This window comes from Protopterus annectens, chromosome 5.part0 (assembly GCF_019279795.1).
Source record: "Protopterus annectens isolate FY-2018-M chromosome 5.part0, PAN1.0, whole genome shotgun sequence".
Classification (NCBI taxonomy): Eukaryota; Metazoa; Chordata; order Ceratodontiformes; family Protopteridae; genus Protopterus; species Protopterus annectens.
The window spans coordinates 320871004-320892202 of NC_056735.1; the positions used below are offsets into that span (position 1 = coordinate 320871004).

At 41.5% G+C, this 21199-nt stretch overlaps 1 protein-coding gene across 2 annotated transcripts in view; it reads left to right on the top strand.

Moving 5' to 3' along the window:
- PDK3 (pyruvate dehydrogenase kinase 3) overlaps positions 1-21199 on the top strand; it is a 1115542-nt gene that overhangs the window by 859738 nt on the left and 234605 nt on the right. The gene's annotated exons all lie outside the window — the stretch shown is intronic.

Genomic DNA, 21199 nt, shown 5'->3' on the forward strand with positions numbered 1-21199 from the left:
CCTCTAGCATCCATTTTGCTAATTAAACCTAGGCTGCCTGGACCATAGTCATGGTTTTATCCTGTTAAGTGATGGAACTGGCTTTTCTAGACAAAACGCTGTGACTCATTGCTATCCTATTGCACATTTTGAGATGTGCTGTGATTTTGCAGTGCCACAAACCTCACCAGAATAACTGAAGCCTTCTTGATTTGTGAGTGAGCAATCAACCCATCTGAAATGGGAATGCCTAATTAGTAAGGCAAGTTGAGTAACTATTTTCCAAGAAAGTGAGGACATATTTAGCATTGTCATGCAAGTGCATGCCAACCTAATCTTTTGACATATAATTCAGTAGTGCAATGTACTTTCTAGAGGGGAGAAGAAGGAGGCAATTACCTTGGCATGCACGTTTTGTAATATCCAGTGCTAAAGAATGAAATCCTATTTTACCGAGGGGGACTCTTCATTCCACCTTGATAATTTCTTTTTATTTTTTTTATGAAAGAATCACTTTTGCCTTGGGGTTAAATGCATTATCTGTATAGCTTGATGACATTTCATCACAAAAAGCACAGATGCAATTTCAAACAGTGAAGCAGCAGTTTTATCACTGAATTCTGAGATCAGAGTCTAGTGATTTACAGAATATCACCACAAGAAACAGGCTGACTCTTCTGTTTCTTTTTAATTACACCGAGACTTAACCAGTTGTAGCAACAGTAGCCTGCCTGATCTAAACACAAACAGTTTCCACCAGGCAACTACTGATTCTTAAAGAAAAGCGAATAAGTAGGTCCTAGATTTCTAATGATGATTGCACTTACTAAGTACTCTTTGGAGCTGTGATATTTCTGATGAGGGACAGTAAATATTCAGTTAAAAATCTCTGTATATGATGTACTTTTAGCTTCTTCCATGGCAGCTACAGTTTTAGTGCACTTCAGAATGTTGTAACAACTCATGTTTAAGCCATGTTTAAGAAGATTACGAGAACCCTCAAGTTAAGCAATTTTATTTTATTCACCTCTTTCGCTCTGTAGCTCCCCATATCACTGAATAGCCTAAGCTGCAGCCATCTCATAATGTAGTGTTGCAAATCCCTCACCTTTATGCAGTAAGTGGAATCTACAGGAGCATGTAGTTAAATCAGTGGCAGTTTCATTATGTGCCATAATATCATGATTTGAGCATTGACTGGCAAGTGGGTGGCAAATCGTTGAGGGTTGAAGTCAGAAAATAATGACAGACATTTGAGTTTTAGACCTCATACCCATCATAAAATTCATGCTAATGCAAAACCTGTTATTCTGTCAACCTTCTAAATTTGTAAGAGCAATATTTAAAAAGTGTCTCTATTTTTGGGCCTTTGTCCCCCATTATTTATTGCTCTGTCCAGAATTTTTGGTCTAAACGGTTGTGAGGTATGACTCCACCAGAGTTGAACACTGTTGTAATATTAAGGTTGCTGAACTTGTGAATAAGAGAATATTTTTTACTTCCAAGGCTGAGTGACCTTGTTAGTATGTTTCCAGTGTCAGAGATTTGCAGACATGAGGTTTACCGTGTCTAAAAACACTTTTTTATTTTGTTTCATTTTTAGTGGCATGTGATATCTTCCACTGCAAGTGAGCATGATGTTTTTAAGTTTGTTGTATTGACATGAATCCAGAATGTAGTGTTTTTAGCACTATTCAGAAAGACTTATGCAGCCAGAAAATTCTCCTAATCAGCTTGTCCCAAACCCTGTAGTATTTGTAGTATCTGTAATTTCATTTCAAAACCTTAGGATTGAACTGGAAATAAAACTCTGGAAATGTTGGTAACACTTATTGTTTAATACAGAGCCCTCTTCTTTAAGGAAGAAAATGCTGAAGCCATGAGCCAGTGAACTGGCCGAATACATTTATGTCTAATTTTGCTTAAAGAAAATTGAAATAAGTGAGAAAAGAGGGACAGGCACCTGAGTTAATTTTTTTTATACTCCTCGTACCCGCAAGCCACCATCAGCTGCCAGATCCTCTCCTCATTCACTTTGAAAACTGAACCTGCCTTAGCCTCCCTCGGGCTCAACCCAACCCATTCATGGGGGACAGTGAAAAGATCAAGGATGCTGGTGCAGCATCATAGACTTCTGAACTGCTCAATTGCTGTGTATGGGAAGTACTTGCTTGTTCTGCACATGTGTAACCTCCAAGAGGTATTCCTCTTTCATCACTAAACCCATCCTACTTTTAATGCTGCTAATTGTAGTGAGCCTAGGCATCCTCCCTCCCCATGGAAGGGTAAGCAGGCATCAGCTGATCACTCCATCCTCCCCCCATCCAGCACCTGTGCTACTAGTTGAACCCAGATCATGTGGGTGGAAGAAAGGGCTTTATCCCTGTGCACCATGGGGCCGGATGAGTTAAGATGTTGTGGCTGCCTTTGCTTGCATCTTGATTTATTTCTGTTTGCTGTATTTTTGAAAGGGATGATCTAGCTTTCAGTCTTGTGTCTTATCAGTGACACACAGACATACATACATGCAAACACACGGGCACACAAACATACATACACACACACACACACACACACACACACACACACACACACACACACACACACACACACATAAAATACATAATTTTAAAAACTTAAGGCTTAAATCCTTTAAATTAATACACATATGCAAGGGTTTAGATTTTAAATGTTGCTATCATTGTCCAAATTTCTGTGCAAAGCTGTACAGGACACATAGAAGATGGAAGGCAATGCAACAGTCAAATACTGGGACCAAACTCTACTACATGGTAACACACATTTTGAGAGATAATGTTGAAGCAGTCTTTTCTTGTATGAGATTTGCATTGGCTGTATATGTTATATTAACCTGAGACCCAGTTCATTGACATCTTTTTTCTTCAAAATTAAAAAATAAAAGCTTGATAAATTAAAGATTTCTATTTTGTGTGGGACAAATCCCTTCACACCTCCATGCAGACTTTGTGCCTTACACTCTCAGTTAATGTAACCTGTTCTACCGTTACAACCTTGTGATAAGTTAGAGTTTTTAAAAAAAAAATAGGATACCATGCCACTGAACTGGTTCTCAAATAATTTTGGAAATGCCAGTCTAGTCCCACAGAAGAAAAATTAAAAAAAAAAATGATTCAGCATTAGTAAGTTATTGGTGGGGTTCCAGGTTATCAAATACTCCTGGGGATGTTCTTCATGTTTCACTGTTGCAGTCATTACATTTGGGTAATCTGCTGGCAGGTTTCCCTCAGTCGGCCTGATTAACAAAGTCTTGGGTCCTGTATTGGTTGCTGCCCCCCCTCCATGACGTCAGGCCTTCAGGGTTACAAAACATGCAGCCAACGCCACTACATCGGTCTTTCTTGCCGCCCGGTGCCCGAAGCAGAAGCAGTTCGCAAGTGCAGGTTGTCCGACTCCTGAAATTTTCATTTTCTAGTTTCAGATCCGAAGCCTTCAACTAAAAAGCTAAGTACCCCATTGGGGAAACTTTTTCTTGCTCCTTACCGATGTCAGTAAAAGTTAATAATTGCATTACTTGAGGGAAGCAAATACCTCATAAGGATTTTCATTTGTACTGTATTACTTGCCCAGTCCCTGACCACAATGTACCTTGCTGTTGGTTTTGTTCTTTATTTAATCAATGCACTATCAAATGTCGGTACATTTTTGCTTCTAAATATTTTGGCTCACGCTTTAATTATCCAGAAATGTCATCGGTTAGCAATCCGACTACCGGAATACCTAAAAAATGCAAAGAAAAAGTCCAAAGACGGGCCACTGAGGTCCAAAACTGCCGATGACGCTTCTCCTAAGCCAGTCGCCAGTTCGCCGGTACTCAGTGAGGCTCTTTCGCAGCCCTTGATACCTGCTACTTCTGATTCGCATGCCTCTACTGAAACCCATTTGGAGTCCAGTATGCCGCGAGATGCTTCAATTATGGAACCCGCGGATGTCTCTACCTTGGATGGGTCCAGAGCCGCTGTGCAGGCACCGGCTTCTGAGGATGTTTTCAGGCCTACAGATTTATATATTAGACCGACGCCATCTTCAAAACTAAGACCAAAATTTCGACCTATGCCTAAAGAAACGATGCCTGTGCCATATGTGCAGGCCCCTATGTCTAAAAAACAAATGATCAAGATGGCTGAACATTTAATTACTCTGATCAGGGGTAGCCAACCCCCCCCCCCCTTCTAAGAGGCCTAGGCAAGACATTGATTATGAATCTTCTGAACAGGATTATATTTCTTCTGACTCTTCTAATGAACAGGAATTGTCTATACCTACTTATGAGGACTCTGGTGCAGAAGATTCCATTCCTTCTGCTTCTCCCCAAGGATTTTTCTTTTGGGGAAACTTTACATACCTTAAGGGAACATTTCCAGTTGGAAAGTCAGGATTTCTCTGAATCTAAAAAGAGACTTAGGGACTTCTTCTTCCTCAGCATAGGCCTTTGGCTGTACCTCCTGTTCTAGACATTGTTGATGATGTTTTTTCAGAATCTAGTATGGCTCCTGATTCTCTGCCTCTGGCTCGTTGTAAGCCAGACAGATACTACAGGGTTCCTGACTCCCACAAATTCCTTTTCAAAAACCCTGTTGCAGATCCTGAAACAATTTCTCAGGGTCCCAAGGGCATTAAGGCTTCTACTGCTAAAAATCCTACCTCTTCTGATAGAGATTCCAGGGCGCTGGATAGATAGGGTAAGAATGTTTACACTTCTACAACCTTGGCAATTAGGGCTTTAAACTGTCAATTTCATATGCTAAAATATCAACAGCATATCATAGGACCGTTTAAACAGAAAATAATGTCAATTTCTGACTGTGTGGAAAACAAAGATTTACAGGATTTATTGCATTCAGCTGAACAAGTTGGAAGACATACTTTGCAATGTGGTTTTGATTCTTTGGAGGCCTCTTGCAGGGCTGCTGTAACTGGGTCTGTGGTGTTTGCCTTACAAACACAAGGGGCAGGGTTTGAGTCTCCCAAGGGATAATTGGCTAGGCTTAAAATGGCTCACAAGGGCAGTTAGCTTAGTACTAACCTATGAACCTATGAACTAAGGCATGCTTGGCTCAAAGAACAAAATCTGCCTGATCATGTTAAAGCAAAATTGTTGGATGCTCCTTTACAAGAGGACCGTCTCTTTGGTAATAAGGCTGAAAAAGTTTTTAAAAAGATGGAAGATAAAGCTAAATCTATGCAAACTGTGAAAGATTTCTTACAAGTGCAACCTCCAAGATTTAGTAGGCACTGGCCTACTAAGAACTGGTCCTTTCCAGTTCCTTCGAGAGCCACTCAAGTCAAACCCAGACATTCCAAAGGCTCCAGGTTTCAGTCACAAGGGACTTTCAGAACAAAACAATGGGGTGCCTCCTTTTCCAAATCTGGAAGCAACAAGGCACCTCCCTATGGTAAGCAGTCTCAATGACTTTCCTTTACACTTACCAAGCACTTACCTTTTAGCCGCCCCTTTGGGGGGAAAACTGTCTCTTCATGCAAGAAACTGGCAACTTATAACCCAGGACAAATGGGTTTTAAATATAGTATCCCAGGGATACAGATTTCATTTCCACATGCTGCCAATTCCAAATGGATGGCCAGACCTGCCTCGAAATCAGTGGCCAGAGGCCCAGAAAGAAGTACTTTCCCCCATGAGCATGGGGGCTATTCAACCAGTACCAGAATGGGAGAAGGTACAAGGTTTCTATTCAAGACTTTTCCTGGTACCCAGAAAATACAAATCATGGCGTCCAATTCTGGACTTATCTACTCTAAACACCTTTCTGGACATTCCAAAATTCAAGATGCTGACTCTTCACCAGTTACTTCCTATGCTAGGCAAAGATGCCTGGTTGGCAACTCTAGATTTAAAAGAGGCTTACCTGTATATCCCAATCAGAGAATCTTGCAGAAGATACCTCCACTTCAAAGCAGGCTACTTGCATTACCAGTTCTCTGCACTGCCCTTTGGCTTATCTACTGCGCCAGGGTCTTTACAAAGTGCGTGGCTCCAGTAATTGCATTTTTCAGGCAAAGAAACATTCAAATATATCCATACATGGACAATTGTCTAATTCAGGCAGAAAACAAGGACACTCTTCTAAACCATCTGGCGTTTGTAAAAAGGGTTCTAACTTGTCTAGGGTACACTATAAACGAAAAGAAATCACAACTGGTACCCTCTCAAAAAATTACATTCCTGGGTGCAAGCTTGAATACAACTGCCTAGATGGCTTTCCTTATGCCAGAGAAGCAAATTCATTTGGTGACTTACTTCAAACAAGTGGCCACAAAAACCCTGCTTTCTGCAAGGCAAATTCTGCAAGCCTTGGGGCTCATGGCCTCCTGCATTCTTCTAATTCCATATGCAAGACTGCATATGAGGAAACTTCAGTGGTACTTAAAAAGTCAATGCTGTCAGCATTGTCACAGCCTGGAAACAATGCTTCCTATCATACCTTGCCTGCAACTAGAGTTCCTATGGTGGGCAGAGGCCTGCCACCAAAACAAGAGACTGCCATTCATGCCGCCTCCTGCTGCCCATCCCTAACTACAGACGCATCAGACTATGCTTGGGGGGCACATATGGCAGGGAAGTGTATTCAGGGCAAATGGAGTCCAAATCAAATGCACCTTCATATCAATCAAAAAGAAATGCTAGCTGTACAGAATGCACTGACAGCCTTCAAGGACTACCTTCATCCAGGACAATTAATGATAAAGACAGACAACACCATGGTTATGTGGTACATAAACAAGCAGGGGGGTACAAACTCCTACCCCCTTTGCAGACTAGCTATGGCATTGTGGAACACGGCTTTGACTTATCAAGTACAACTACAAGCTCAAGTCCTGCCAGGAAAGCTGAATACTCTGGCAGACGAACTAAGCAGAAATCTCATGGACCCACACAAATGGAAACTGGAACCACGGATTTTCAACATGTTGACATGCAAATGGGGGAGCCCAGACATAGATCTTTTTGTCTCACCCCAGAACTATCAGTTGGACAAATTTTGCACAAGAACTCATCACAAAAAAGCCTGGAAAGTGGATGCTCTATCCTTTAGCTGGCAAAACCTATCAGTCTATGCCTTTCTCTCTCTGCCTCTGCTCTCCAAAGTTCTACTAAAAGTCAAACAGGACAAACCAAAAATGATTTTGATTGCCCCAGACTGGCCTCGCCAACACTGATACCCACTCCTGTGCAATGTGTCGCACCTTCCACCGTAGCACCTGCCTCAGACACCTTACTTACTGTCTCAATAGAACAACCAAATTCTGCACACTCAGCTCCAAACTTTGAATCTTGCAGCATGGCTAATCACCTAAATTCACCCTTAGCATCCCGCAGCAAACCTGTGATGGATGTCATTTTGGAGGCGAGAAGGCCTAGTACTAGAAAATCTTATGCTGACAAGTGGAAAAGATTCTGTGCCTGGACTCACTCTCAAGGGATAAGCACAGCAGTGCCCAACATTCCTCAGATTTTACAATACTTAACTGAGATGCTTCACAAGGGCCTGTGCGTTTCTTCCATAAAAATGCATGTCTCAGCCATTTCAGCTCATTACAACACAGAACCTCCCCTCTTCTCTCATCCTCTGCTAAAGCAGTATCTCAGAGGGGCCAAAAACTTAAGACCACCCAGGAGAGCTCCAACCCCTGCCTGGGACCTCAGTTTTGTATTGGAAAAGCTCACTCTCCCTCCTTTCCAGCCAGCTGCTACTGCAGACTTAAAATTTCTCTCCTGGAAAACAGCTTTCCTTTTAGCAGTCACTTCAGCTAGAAGGATTTCCGAATTACAGGCTCTTATGGCAGTGGAGCCTTTCATCATTTTTCATGCGGACAGGGTAGCTCTCAGGACCAATCCATCCTTCATGCTTAAGGTGGTTTCCAGTGTGGCTCTTAATCAGACCATTCATTTGCCAACTTCCTTTCCCAATCCACAGAACAAGGGGGAGTGGATTCTGCATTCATTGGATGTACACAGGCAACTTAGATTTTACTTAAACAGGACAAAATCTCAAAGAAAATCTGAACAGCTGCTGGTGGCATTTACTGCAGGGGCAGAGGGAAAGCCTATTTCATAGCAAACCATTTCCAAATGGATAAGCCATTGTATTTGTTTCTGCACCATGGAAAAACTATCCCCCAGGGGATCAGATCCCATTCCACCAGGGCTGCATCTACTTCTACAGCCTTTCTCAGAGGTGTTCCTACCAGGGACATTCTAGAAGCTGCTACCTGGAGCTCAGTTCATACGTTCACTAAACATTACCATTTACCACTTTTCTCTAAATCCAGAGCTGGCTTTGCCACTGCTGTCCTGCAGGGCCTTATAGCTGGTCCTAATGCTGTATAATTCCTTCCACCCAATCATTGCTTTGGGAATCTACCCAAATGTAATGACTGTAACAGTGAAACATGAAGAACATATTACAGTTGTGTACACTTACCATAAATGTAGATGTTTGAGTGTATTCACTCTTGCAGTCCTGGTTACCCTCCCTCCAGCCCCCTATTTTTCTCTGGCTTTACCTCTACTTTCTTTCACTATGCTTAAAAGCCCTTTTGGTTATTTGCTTTTTGGATTGGAGGTATATTTTTTGTGTTTTTAATTTTATTTGCTTCTGATTTGAGGGGGCACCTGACATCTGGGGCAAGAAGGACTGATGTAGTGGCATCGGCTGCATGTGTTGTACCCCTGACAGCCTGACGTCATGGAGGAGGGGACAGCAACCGACACAGGACCCAAGACTTTGTTAATCAGGCCGACTGAGGGCAACCTGCCAGCAGTTTACCCAAATGTAATGACTGCAACAGTGAACACACTCGTACATCTACATTTATGGTAAGTGTACGCAACTGTACTTTATTGCTCCTTGTGAAATTACAGACTAGTGCCTGTATCCTTGTCATAATGAACAGCTAATGACAGATGTTAAAATGATGCTGTAGGCACCTATAAACAGCACCTAAAAGTTCAAATCCCTTGTCACCACAGGAATGGCCACTGCTTTTTAACACAAAGGAAAGGAAAGTAGTAGGACTAGTATGAAAATTTAGTCCTGGAACCATACATTTTTTTAGCAAGAAACATTTTTATTAAGTTTTCACTTATGACATCAACAGTCATACATTTATATAAATGAAAACAAACCATATTGACATATTTTCAATAGCAAACATTACACATTACTTATAATCGATCCAGTCATTGTCAGTCAAACATTACAAAGCTCATTCAATTCCTGCCTTCCTTTAAACCGCATTCCTCCTCCAAAACATTTTTCTATATGTATTATTCCAACAATTCCCATTTTTTTCTATGTAATTTGCACCTACCCTTTTCTAAAAAGATCCCACTACCAGTTGTTTTTTACCATTCTTTTAGCCATCAGACATAAATACTTTATAATTATGGCTTAGAATCGAAATGTGCCTACAATGAACCTGGATATGATAGGTTTTACCATCTTTAGGTATTACAGCTGTGGTAATGTGAAGTATTGCCAGCTATGCCAGAAGTAGGGCAGTGGATGTGTAACATATGCCAGCACAGCTAGCTCAAATTTTGTAAATAATTATGTCATGTGTACATCAAACTGATTTGTACAGATGCTTGTGTTGAAACATGTATTTGTAAAGTTGCTTATGTTAACAAAATGTACCAATAGTGGGTTCTGACTGCAGTGTAACTGATTAAATATATATGTTTTAACAGAGGATACTGGATGAGAAGAGGTTAAGCTCAGCTCCAGCTAACTTTGAAAAATAGTAAGAAATTAAATTTCTTAATTTAGGCCATAAAGATTGTATCTTACATTTCGGACTGCAGCCAGAGATGAAATGTTTATGCCAGAGAATGGTTTATTAGCTCCTGTAGGAAGAGTGGAAATGTTTTATGGTTTTATAGTTTCCAGATGCTATAACACATCTCAGCAAAGCTCTGTCTGTGTGTATGATAACAAGTATGTGCTAAATTCTGGTTCAGTTTCTAGCAATGGGGGTAGCATGGGAACCAGAAGTCAGATGACAAGATGTATGTGATGTCATTCTGTAATCTAGGACAAAGAATGATGTTTTAATACAAAGTGAGAGAGAGAAGTCTCAGAGCAGTCTGTTTTTGGAACCTGACAAAGAAGGACCCCTCACCGACTCCATCTTGCCTTGCAAGTGACCAGAGCCATCTTGCCTTGCAAGTGACCAGGGAATAGTAATTCTTTACATCAGTCACGAAAATATAGTGAGATTAATTAAGTACTGTTTTTCTGCATCTGTGCAAATCTATTAATCTGTGTTATTTTTAATATTTCCTGTGATTGAAACTCTGGTGTTTATTGTAAATAGATATGTAGTATTTTCATGTTATTTTATTATTTATTATTAAATATATTTAAATGTTTAATTGTGTCTGGTCATTAAGAGAATATGTTAACCTTTGAGAGTACTTATATCTATTTTGTGACTCTGTGGCCACTCCTGAAAGCCTTACTGCATCGGTCAAACACTATCATTTGTATTAATATTAATTTCAGTCAGTATAATTGGGTGCCCTTGTAAGAGGCTTAGAGTAGCTGGCTTAAGAGTATCCGGTGGCATTAACTACCTTATAGTCTGGGCAGAAGGGGCATAGGTAGTAAATCCGTGCCAGCCTTTCCCAGGTGTGTGTGTGTGTGTGTGTGTGTGTGTGTGTGTGTGTGTGTGTGTGTGTGTGTGTGTGTGTGTGAAAATCAAATCTCAAAATATCAAAGAGAGAGTGTGTATGTGTGTTTGTGTGTGTGTGTGTGTGTGTGTGTGTGTGTGTGTGTGTGTGTCCGCGGCTTGGAGCAGGTACACGAAGCACTGGTTTCACAGACAAGGTGCTGGAGGACTTCATTTGGACACTCGGTTGAGGACACAACTCTATAGCTGTGCCAGTGGGAAGTCATACTGGGGACCTGGAGGGAGACAGAGAGAATCCCAGACCCCAGAATAAGTGTGTTCCCTGTGTGCTCTTAAGGGAAATTGTGCTTGATGCAGAGAGCTGTATCTGGAAATACTGGGTGTATCTGTTTTTGTTCCAAGTGAACATCTCTCTCCAGTGTCAGTGGTGAGGATTCAGGCTCCTTGATTACTGGCCCAGAGTGGGGACATCACAACAGCCAACACCATTTTCTTCCAGGATGTTGGTGCTTCTCCTTTTTTTAAAATACTGTTAAACAAAACCTTCCAGATCTTTATCTCTTTCTTCCCTCCTAGCTTCCAAACTTCCACAAGAATACCATCTATTCCTGGGGACTTTCCTGTACACAGACAGTATAGATGTGACATGATTCATCACAAGTGTGCACCTCCTAAATCTTAGGAACTGGGCTGCGAATCACATCACCTTACATTCATTCTGCATGAATGCCTAGTCATTTGAAAACATTATCAGATAAAAATCAAAAGAAAAGGAGGCACTCCACAGTGGATAAATGGTTCTTCAGTAACAATAATGAGTGCAACACAAACCAAAAAGAGCTAAGTACGACTAAAATCAAAGTAGATTTTAATTAAAGTAAGCACTTTCATGCCTATAAATAGTGCTTCATAAGACCTTAAAAAATATTTAAAACAGCAGTATTTAAGTACCATTAGAACACAGCCATTAATTCTGTCTAAAAATCACATGATACTAAAGAGGCCAATTCTAAAACAAGATACATAATTGCTAGGTATAATTACAATGTTACAATTAATTCATAGAACTTTTATTTAAATAGCTCATGTGATTTCAAAAAAGGTCTTAAAGGGACCTTACCATTTAGACCATAGCCCTTACTGGCTTATAGTTTTATAATCCAACATACCTCATGTTGTTCAGTTTTATTTCTAAAACTTCTCATCCTTAGATCTTCTAACAAAAGTTCTGCCACCATAAAATTAAATGGCTAATGAATTTTAAAATCTCTTCTGTGTATTCCATAGATATGTTCTCCGATGCATTCCCTTAGGGAACGATTCATCTTACCAATGTGGAATGACGAACATCTAACACCCTAGGCTAATTAAACAAGATTCCTAGATGAACACTCAGCTTGCACATTAAATATAAAATTTCTCTTTGTATTTGGATGTATAAAGTTAGTACTTCTGTTTATATAGGTACAAAAACTACAAGTTCTACAGGGAGAAGTACCTAAACATCCAGTTGGATTCGCATTCACTTACAAGATAAGCAAAATGTACATCTTTCTCTGCACTATACAAGTGACGTAGGCATGATGTACCAAATAGTTAAAAGGAACTGACTGATCTTACTATCAGATGCCAGAATTAAACAGATGGTTGGTGAACGATTTTGCTTTCATTTTAAGAATAAGGAATCTCTAAAAAGACTATTGTGTTACAATACTAATCAACTGAATGAGAATCCAGCTTAATGTTTAGGTACTTCTCCCTATAGAACTTGTATTTAGAAGTGATTTAGTTACTGAAAGAGGGTCTTTATCATATATTTGAAATTCCAATATATCAAACACCATAAGTTCAAACTTGGAATTTTGAATTATGATAACATCGAACACTCAGAATAGCGAATTTTTTCCCAGGGAAAATATTCACTGTTCCGAGAAACATACACACAACACAAGCACACCAAAATAAAGGTTTACTATCATATTTCCGAATCGAACTGCGTCGACTGCACTTTTGTCGAACACGGAAGTTCGAAAACAGTAACATCGAACAACAAAAGCCAATCTAGGAATGGTTTTAACATGGGTTAGCTGAAAGTGTGTGTGGAGTGCTGTTCAATGTGCCTATAAAGAGCACACACACTTTCAGCTTCAGGGCTGTGGTTAACATAAGGTTAAATAATAGGGGAGGGGACATAAGGCTGCTGACAGAATCCCTTGAATCTAAATAGATCTTGGAGCTGAGGGCTCATAGGAGCCCAGGGTTAAATGACATGGTTCCTCTGAAACCCGCCCTACAAAAAAGGCGGGTAGTTTATTGATTGCTGATTGGTTGGCTTTTAATTTAAAATAATGGTAATGTTTGTCCTTTTTATCTGATGAAGGGTATCACACCCGAAAGCGCTTATCCTTGGCTGTTTTGGTTGTTTTAATAAAAGAAGGAGTTAATCCAGCAGTGTCCTGCCATTCTTCTCTCTTTTTTGGATTTTGCTGTTTGCTGTTTGGTGGGACTTTAGTCATAGCACAGAACTTTTGGTTTTTGGACTATGAATTTCTTTTTAGTTTCCCTGTTAAATGGTTTTATCATGTAAAAATTCTATAGGTTACAGTCTTTCTTTTTTTTGTTTTCATATTTTCCAAGAAAAATTTCCATTGAAAAAACAGTCTCAAATATAATGTCACAAAATGTCTCTTTGTTAGTAAGAATAAATGGTCTTACCTTGTGTGCTTTTACAACCAAAGGAGCTATTAAATTGTCCCATACTTCATACCTGTCAATTTCTTTTTCTTTTTTATTTGAATCCTTGCCATGCACTTCTATTTTTCATTTTCTTCTGCCTTCTTTTCTGCTACTCTACTTTTGCCTTCTTTTACTTTCTCTGCATGTTTTTCTTTTCCATCTCACAGCTATTCTTCAGGATTGTCTCTGTATCCTTCTTTTGTATTTTCTCCATAATGTCCCCCAGGAAATACCTCCTTCATTTTCTGTCTCACTCTGCACCACCATTTCTTTAAGTTAATCACCCTGCAACCCTCCTGACTAGAGGGTTGTAATTATACATTCATCATTTTCTGACTAAATCTGTGTCAAACCGATTTATTTGAAACATTTCCTCAGAATCCTGCACATATACTCTGGTCTCAATATTTGCTTTCTTCTCCATTTCTTTCACTACTCCATCATCTCGTTCTCTCTCCATGTTCCTCCCTGCTTCTTTGGGCCGCCTTTGAGCCTGGAATGGAAACAGGAAGTGCTTTTTCAGAATTGGTCCCACTCACAACAATGATGAGTAGGAGAAGTTCCCTGATACTTTGACCAAATTCTCCCTAGGAGTATGAATACCACAACTGGTCTTCTTGAAATTATGCTACTCACCTAGTGGGAGTAACCCTGTCAACAAACGATAAGTAAATAAATAACTTTAAGAAATTGCATTCTTTTGTGATTGCAGTTATGATTGTCATTCACAGAGTTGCATTTCTGCCAGGAGTCAAAATAAAGCATGATCCAGTGTTGTCAGGTCTTGATGGAAAGGCAGGTACTTGACTCTTAAGATGTATCTGAATCTGTTGGCTCATACTGTTTCAGTATTACTTAAATATAAAAATCTACCAGTAAATTAAATTCTGGACCAATTATTCCAGGTTGAGCTTTTCCTGTGTCAGGAACAAATGATAATTTGTGGAACCAAAAACACTGAACATTGGATTATATAGCAACAGCTTTAGTATTATAAAATTCAGCTTCATTCTGTTTTCTTGCATTCAAGTACCAATTTCAAGGTGAAGCAATAGGTGTGGTTAGCTAGCACCTGAATAACAGTGTATACTCTGGATGCTGTTATTGTATGCCTGTTGGTGGTCTCGTGGGGTCCAGGTCAGTTAAACATTGTAAAGCTTAGTGTATGCTATTTAGACAAAAATGGTGTCAAAAGAGCATTCTCACAATTAATGTAACTCATGTTTTTTCATGGGGAAGGTAGAACATGTCAGGATAAAGTGGATTTCCCCCTCCAATGACCTCATTCAGTGAAAAAGCTTGATGGACAGAAGTTCATTATTGTACAACTGGCTGCTGCACAGCTGATGTTATCAGAAGTAATATGAGACCCTGTAGTCGGGGACTTCAGAACACGTATTCATAGAAATGTAACTGACCATCATGTGTCTACGATAGCCTGGAAATTATTCTCTGTTGCGCAACTTAAGTCCAAGTAGGTCATTGTTCCACTGTATTCAGCACTCATTGGACCTATCAATAAGTACAATTCCCCTTTAGGTTTGTACCTAACCAGGCACATCCAACAATTGGGACGTCCATTGAGGTTTCTCACTAAAAGAATGCAGGGCATAAATAACATGTCCTATGCAGACCACCTCAAACCCCATACCTGCATTCTGTCTCCTACAGGCTGTTGATGAGAACAAGGCATCTTCGGACGCCAGTCTGATGAACCTCTTGCATATCCACAAACAAACAGTAACGTGTTATAAAGACTTAAACCTTCTCTGTGATATAAATAGGACCTACTTTAGAGACAGTAATGTATCCTATTTCAGAGACTACCCCTTCTCTGGAGCAGACTGTCCATCATTGTGAAGCAGAGTTCCTTCATAACTCTATTCAAGTCTAATTTGGACAGCTGCATGGGGAAACAGAAATTCACCCCTGGTTTGGCACATATGTCTTTAATGAGTACAGGCAGCCTGCATTATGTTTCATTTCCCAGGCCCTTGCTTGTAAATGTTATATCTCTTAAATCCCTACTTACACTGCCATGGGTACTAGAACTTGGCAGATTTGGGATGCATGGCTAGGCTTAAAAACACTCCAAGGGTTTTTAACCTAGTGCACACCTATGAATCTATAAACAGTACCAAGACTTACCGTACCCCACAAGAGAAAGAAGACTAACAGCATCATTTCTGAATTTTTCTTTTGAGATAAGAAAGGGTTATGCTGCTGCAGGCATGCTACAGGCATGTAGTTAATATCCCGAATGTCCTGTAGTACACCATGATAGCTAGACAGGAGGTAATTAGGTGGCACAGCTACACCAATATATAGCCATCAGAAGATAATTTAACAAGGTGTCAGAAACAGGTTTATTATTATGCCTTTGTTAGACACCATACTCAGAAGAAAGGAAACCTTGGACCAGACACAGAAGAAAATAGACTGTGACGCTCGTGCACAGGCCCAGCAATCAAGGAGCCTCAGTCCTCACCACTAACACCAGCGAGGGGTGTCCATATAGGGAAAGGATAATAAATATACACACAGTAAAGTGCAATTTCCCTTAAGGGCACACAGAGATCACAGTCAGTCTGGGGTTGGTTTCTCCCTTTCTCTCCAGGTCCCTAATAAGACTCTCCACTGGCACAACTATAGGATCCAGATCTTAGCCTAGTGGGCAAGCTAAAACCTCCAGCACCCTCTCTGTCCAACCAGTGCTTCATGTCCCTGCCCAAGTAGCTGACACACACACACTTTGAGATAAGAGTTTATACAACCACACAAACACTCCAGGGGAAGGCTGGCACAGGTTCTCCAGCTGTGCCCCTTTTACCCAAAATATACGGTAGAAATCACTGCTATCACCCAGCTAATATTTATCAGCTACTCAAAGGCCCTTATGAAAGGGTGCCCAATTATACTGTGCAATATTATTATCTAAATGGTAAGTGCAGCCAGTCAAGGCTTATTTGGAGTGACTTGGTACAGTATCACTATATACATGCAATGTACTCTAAGACCTAAAATTATCTCTACATAAAACAGCCACAGTTGAAAGGTTTAAAAATATTTAATAAATAATAAAAATGCAAGACGATACTTCTAACTCCACAATGTTAGTCAAGAGTTCAGATATCACAGAGAAATACTTAAAATAATACAGTAGAAAAGTTCTGACATCAACACAGAAAAACACCCTAATCTTCCTAATTCCTAGCTATTTATAAGAGAAAACACAGTTCTAAAATCCTACTTACATATAGACACAGGCAAAGTGGTGAGTTGGATGTTCTCAAGACAAATACTCAAATGCTCTCATTCTGTTGTCCTTAAATTGATACCACAGTACCACTGATTAATTTCAGATTACATCATTTCCTTCTGGTTCCCATGCTAACAGACTATCAGACGTTAATAGCCCTTTTGATCTTGCAGCTGGTCAGGAACCAGAGCAATAAAAGAAATTATACATGCAAATTGTAGCCATTTACTCTGGCCTCAAAACAATAGGTAGAATGGCTTTATCTAGACATCTCGGCTCTGAATTTTGACATCAAAGAATTGACTTATCAGTTTTGTTACAGCAGAGTGCACTGTTGTTACATTTTTGCAGTTCCACATTTAACACCATTTTTTCCCATTTAAGAGAACAAGCCTGTGGCTTATATTAATATTTACAAATGACAGAATTATCTACAAAATTCTATGTGGCTAGGCTGGCAGCCTTCACCTATCTTCACCCCCCCCCCCCCGGGAACTCAAGCTAGTTTTTCAGTGACCCTTGAGAAACGTTGCTTTAGAGGATTAGGTCTATCTGAGAGTACCTTACCCCATTCCCTGTCTTGAGAGCCCATCTGCATTGGCATTGCTAATCACACTGCGGTGCTGCACTGACATATATCATATGCTTGCAACCCTAGGCTTTATCTTAGCAACTTGGCATTTTGCTGGCTGGCTTTCTTTAATCATATTAGGGGATTGTGATCTGTCACTTCAGTGAATTTTCTTCCATACAGATAAGGATGAAGTTTCTGCAGTGCCCATACTATGGCTAGACATTCCTTTTCTACAGCTTCATAACATTCCTCCCTGGGTTGGAGCCTACAACTGATATAAAGCACTGAGTGCTCTTCTCCTTCTGAAGAAATCTGGATAAGTACAGCCCCACCCCATGGTTCGAAGCATCCACCTGCCCAACAAATTCTTTGCTGTAATCTGGAGTGGCTAACACAGGGAGTCCTCCCAAAGCTTCCTTAAGCTCCTGGAATGCTGCTCATATGCTGGGGTCCATACTACCTTATCTGGCCTGTTCTTCCTTGTCAGGTCTGTGAGGGGATGAGCTATGGTACTATAACTAGGGACAAACTTTCTGTAGTACCCTGCTGTCCCTAAGAACACCCTCACCTGCTTTTTGGTAACAGGTGCAGGCCATGCCTGAATGACTTCTACTTTGGCAGGTTATGGCCTGATCTTACCACTCCCCACTCTATGTCCCAGGTAGGAAACCTCTGCCATACCCACCTGATATTTGCTAGACTTAATGGTCAACCCTGCCCTCTGTAGTCTGCCCAGCACCTCCCTGACAAGTTGAAGGTGCTCTTGCCAGGAATGGCTGTAGATGGCAATATAATCTAGGTAAGCTAGGGCAAACCTTCCTTCTCCTGCTAGGATATGATCTACCAGCCTCATGAAAGTTGCTTGGGCATTCTTTATCTCAAAGGGAATCTTTGTGATCTTATACAAGCCAAAAGAAGTCACAAAGGCTGACTTCTCTTAGCACTGGGAGTCAAGGGCACCTGCCAGTAACCCTTGGTAAGATCAATGTCTGTAAGATACTTAGCCCCACCCAGCTGCTCTAGGGCCTCATCTGTCCTAGGCATAGGGTAAGTATCTTGACTCTGTGTGACTATTTAATTTCCTGTAGTCCTCACAAAAGCTGGTGCTGCCATCCTTCTTTGGCAGCAGCACCATTGTGGAGGCCCAGAGACTGTTGGACTCTTGAATCACTCCTACTTCCAACATCTGCTGTACCTCCTCCCTCACAGTCTGTTTGACTCTCTCAGGCACCATATAAGAGGCCTGTCTAATAGGCCTTTTGGGTCCTGTATCCACCTGGTGCTGCACCAGGTGGGTGCACCCTGGTTTCCCAGTGAACATGTCCCCAAACTCCTGTAACACTGCTCGGATTTCTCGAACCTGGATAGGAGATAGCTGCTGGGACATTACTACCCCTTCTACTGAGGTGTCAGTCCGAGCCTCACTGAGGAGATCAGCCACCAGATCTTCCTCAGACTCCTCCTGCAATCCGCTGCAAAAACTCAGCACAAGAGCCTCCCTATCACGATAAGGTTTCATCAGGTTGACATGGTATAATTTGTGTCCCTGCCTCTTGCCTAGCAGTTCCACCATTTAGTTAACATCACTTACCTTTCTTACCGCTTTGTAAGTTACCTCCCAAGCTGCTTTCAGCTTGTTGTGCCTGACAGGAATGAGAACCATCACCTGCTGCCCCACAGCATACGCTCTAGCTCAAGCATTCCTGACATACCACACCTTTTTCTGTTGTTGGGCTTCTGCCAGGTTCTCCTGGGCCAAGCCAATGAGTTCCCTGAGCCTTGTCCTGAGGTTTAGGACATATGCCACAACAGACTCCTTGTGAGGTTCACACTCACCCTCCCACTCATCTCATATTAAATCTAAAAGTCCTCTCACCCTATGCCCTTGCAGCAACTCAAAGGGTGAAAAACCTGTGGATTCCTGGGGAACTGCTCTGTAAGCAAACAACAGATGGGGCAGATATTTGTCCCACTCCCTCTTAAACTGGTCTGCAAATGCCCGTAGCATGGACTTGATTGTAGAGTTTAACCTCTCAACAAGACCATTAGTCTGGGGATGGTAGGGGGTGGTCTTCATGTGCTTCACCCCACAGTACTTCCACAGACAAGCCAGCAGGTCTGACATGAAATTGGCACCTCTCTCAGTCAGCATTTCTTTTGGGAAACCTACCCTGCTGAAAACCTCTGACAAAGCATTTGCCACCTTTTCTGCCTCAATGGAGGACAAAGCCACTGCCTCAGGGTATCGTGTAGCATAATCCACTACCACTAGGATATACTTTTTCCCTGTGGAACTTGGGGTACTGAGTGGCCCCACAATATTCATAGCTACCCTTTGAAATGGCTCCTCAATCACAGGCAAAGACATCAAAGGAGCTCTCACCTTGTCTCCTGCTTTACCTACATTTTGGCACTGCTCACAAGTCCTGCAGTGCCCTGTTACATCTCTGGAAATTCCAGACCAATATAAGTTCTGCATAGTACGCCTCTTTGTACGTTTTATGGCCATATGACCTGCAAAGGGAATATCATGGGCTATGGCTAGAAGCTCCAGACCTCACCTTCTAGCCCTCCCTTGGGGTCCACTCTCTATATAGCAACTCTTTGTCCCAGTATATCGATTTCCCCTTCCCTAGAGAATCAGGTGCCTCCCTAGCTACCTGCATCAGGCCTTGCAATGTAGGGTCTGAGAGCTGAGCCTGTCTCAACTCTCTCTTTGTAGCTCTTCCCAGCTCCCCTTCCACAGGACATCTGGCATTCTCTGGGTACTACTACCAATCTCTACCTTTGCAGTCATTCTGTCCAAGGGAACATCAGTACCCACGTGCAGCCATGGCTCACCTTCATTCTCACTGCTACAGCGTAGCTCCCTCCCTGAAGTAACCACCTCACCAGTCCTGGCTGCAAGTATGCAGTCTATCTGGGTCTCCCCCAGGCTACCAGCCCCACATGCTTGTCTCCAAGCCTGACTGCATGTAACTGCATGAGCACATGGTACTGCATTATCAAAATCATTCCCTATCAGGACATCTGCAGGGATATCCTCAAACACACCTACTTGCTGGTTTCCTTTTCTACCCTCCCATTCAAGGGGAACCCTAGCCAACGGTATTTGGAATGGGGTCCCTCCTAAATCTCTGACTGGAGTAGACTGCCCAGGCAAGTAGTGCTTCTCTGTAACCATTGCGGGATTTGCAATAGTTATGTCAGAGGTTGTGTCTCTGTTAGCAATAGCCTCTTTGCCATTCACTACAGTAAGATATAACCTCTTGTGGTAGTTTGGTACCCTTGTTGTCCGAGGACAACCTACTATTGGCATTTTGTCTTTCGCACTTACTGGCTCTCTCACGTTTTCTTCCCCACCTTGCCTTCGTGGACATCTGTATGCCACATGGCCCCACTGGTTGCATTCAAAACATTTAACCCTAGGTCCTGGGCATGTAGCTGGACTAGTGGCTTCCCCTGCTACTGGCAGATTCTGTTGAGGCAGTCTGTGCTGCCCACCATGGGTTTCTTTAGACCCATGAGCAGTACTGGGGCTCCCTTTCCTGTGCAAGGATGCCCTCCTTACTAGGTATAGGTATCCCTTCTTCCCCAAATCATCTGAAGTAGCACATTGTCTATCAGCTAGTCATATCCTCATGTCCTCAGGCAAAGTGCTAAGAGCTTGTTCCCTCACCAAAATGTCTGCCAGCCCTTAAAAAATTGGTAACCTGACATCCACTCAAAGACAGAAACTCAAACTACGAATAAATATAAAACACACAAAAAACGAAGACTCTCAAAAGTAAAGTGCAAAAACAACTTTACTGGTGTCTCCTGGTACCTTGGCTAAAAAGCCTTCAAGGGATAAGTTGTTACACCAACAGCACATTATTTATATTGAATCACATGATATTAACCAGTTATACACATTGCGCAAACCCTTTTCATTTAAAGTGACTTTGAACCATTAAAAC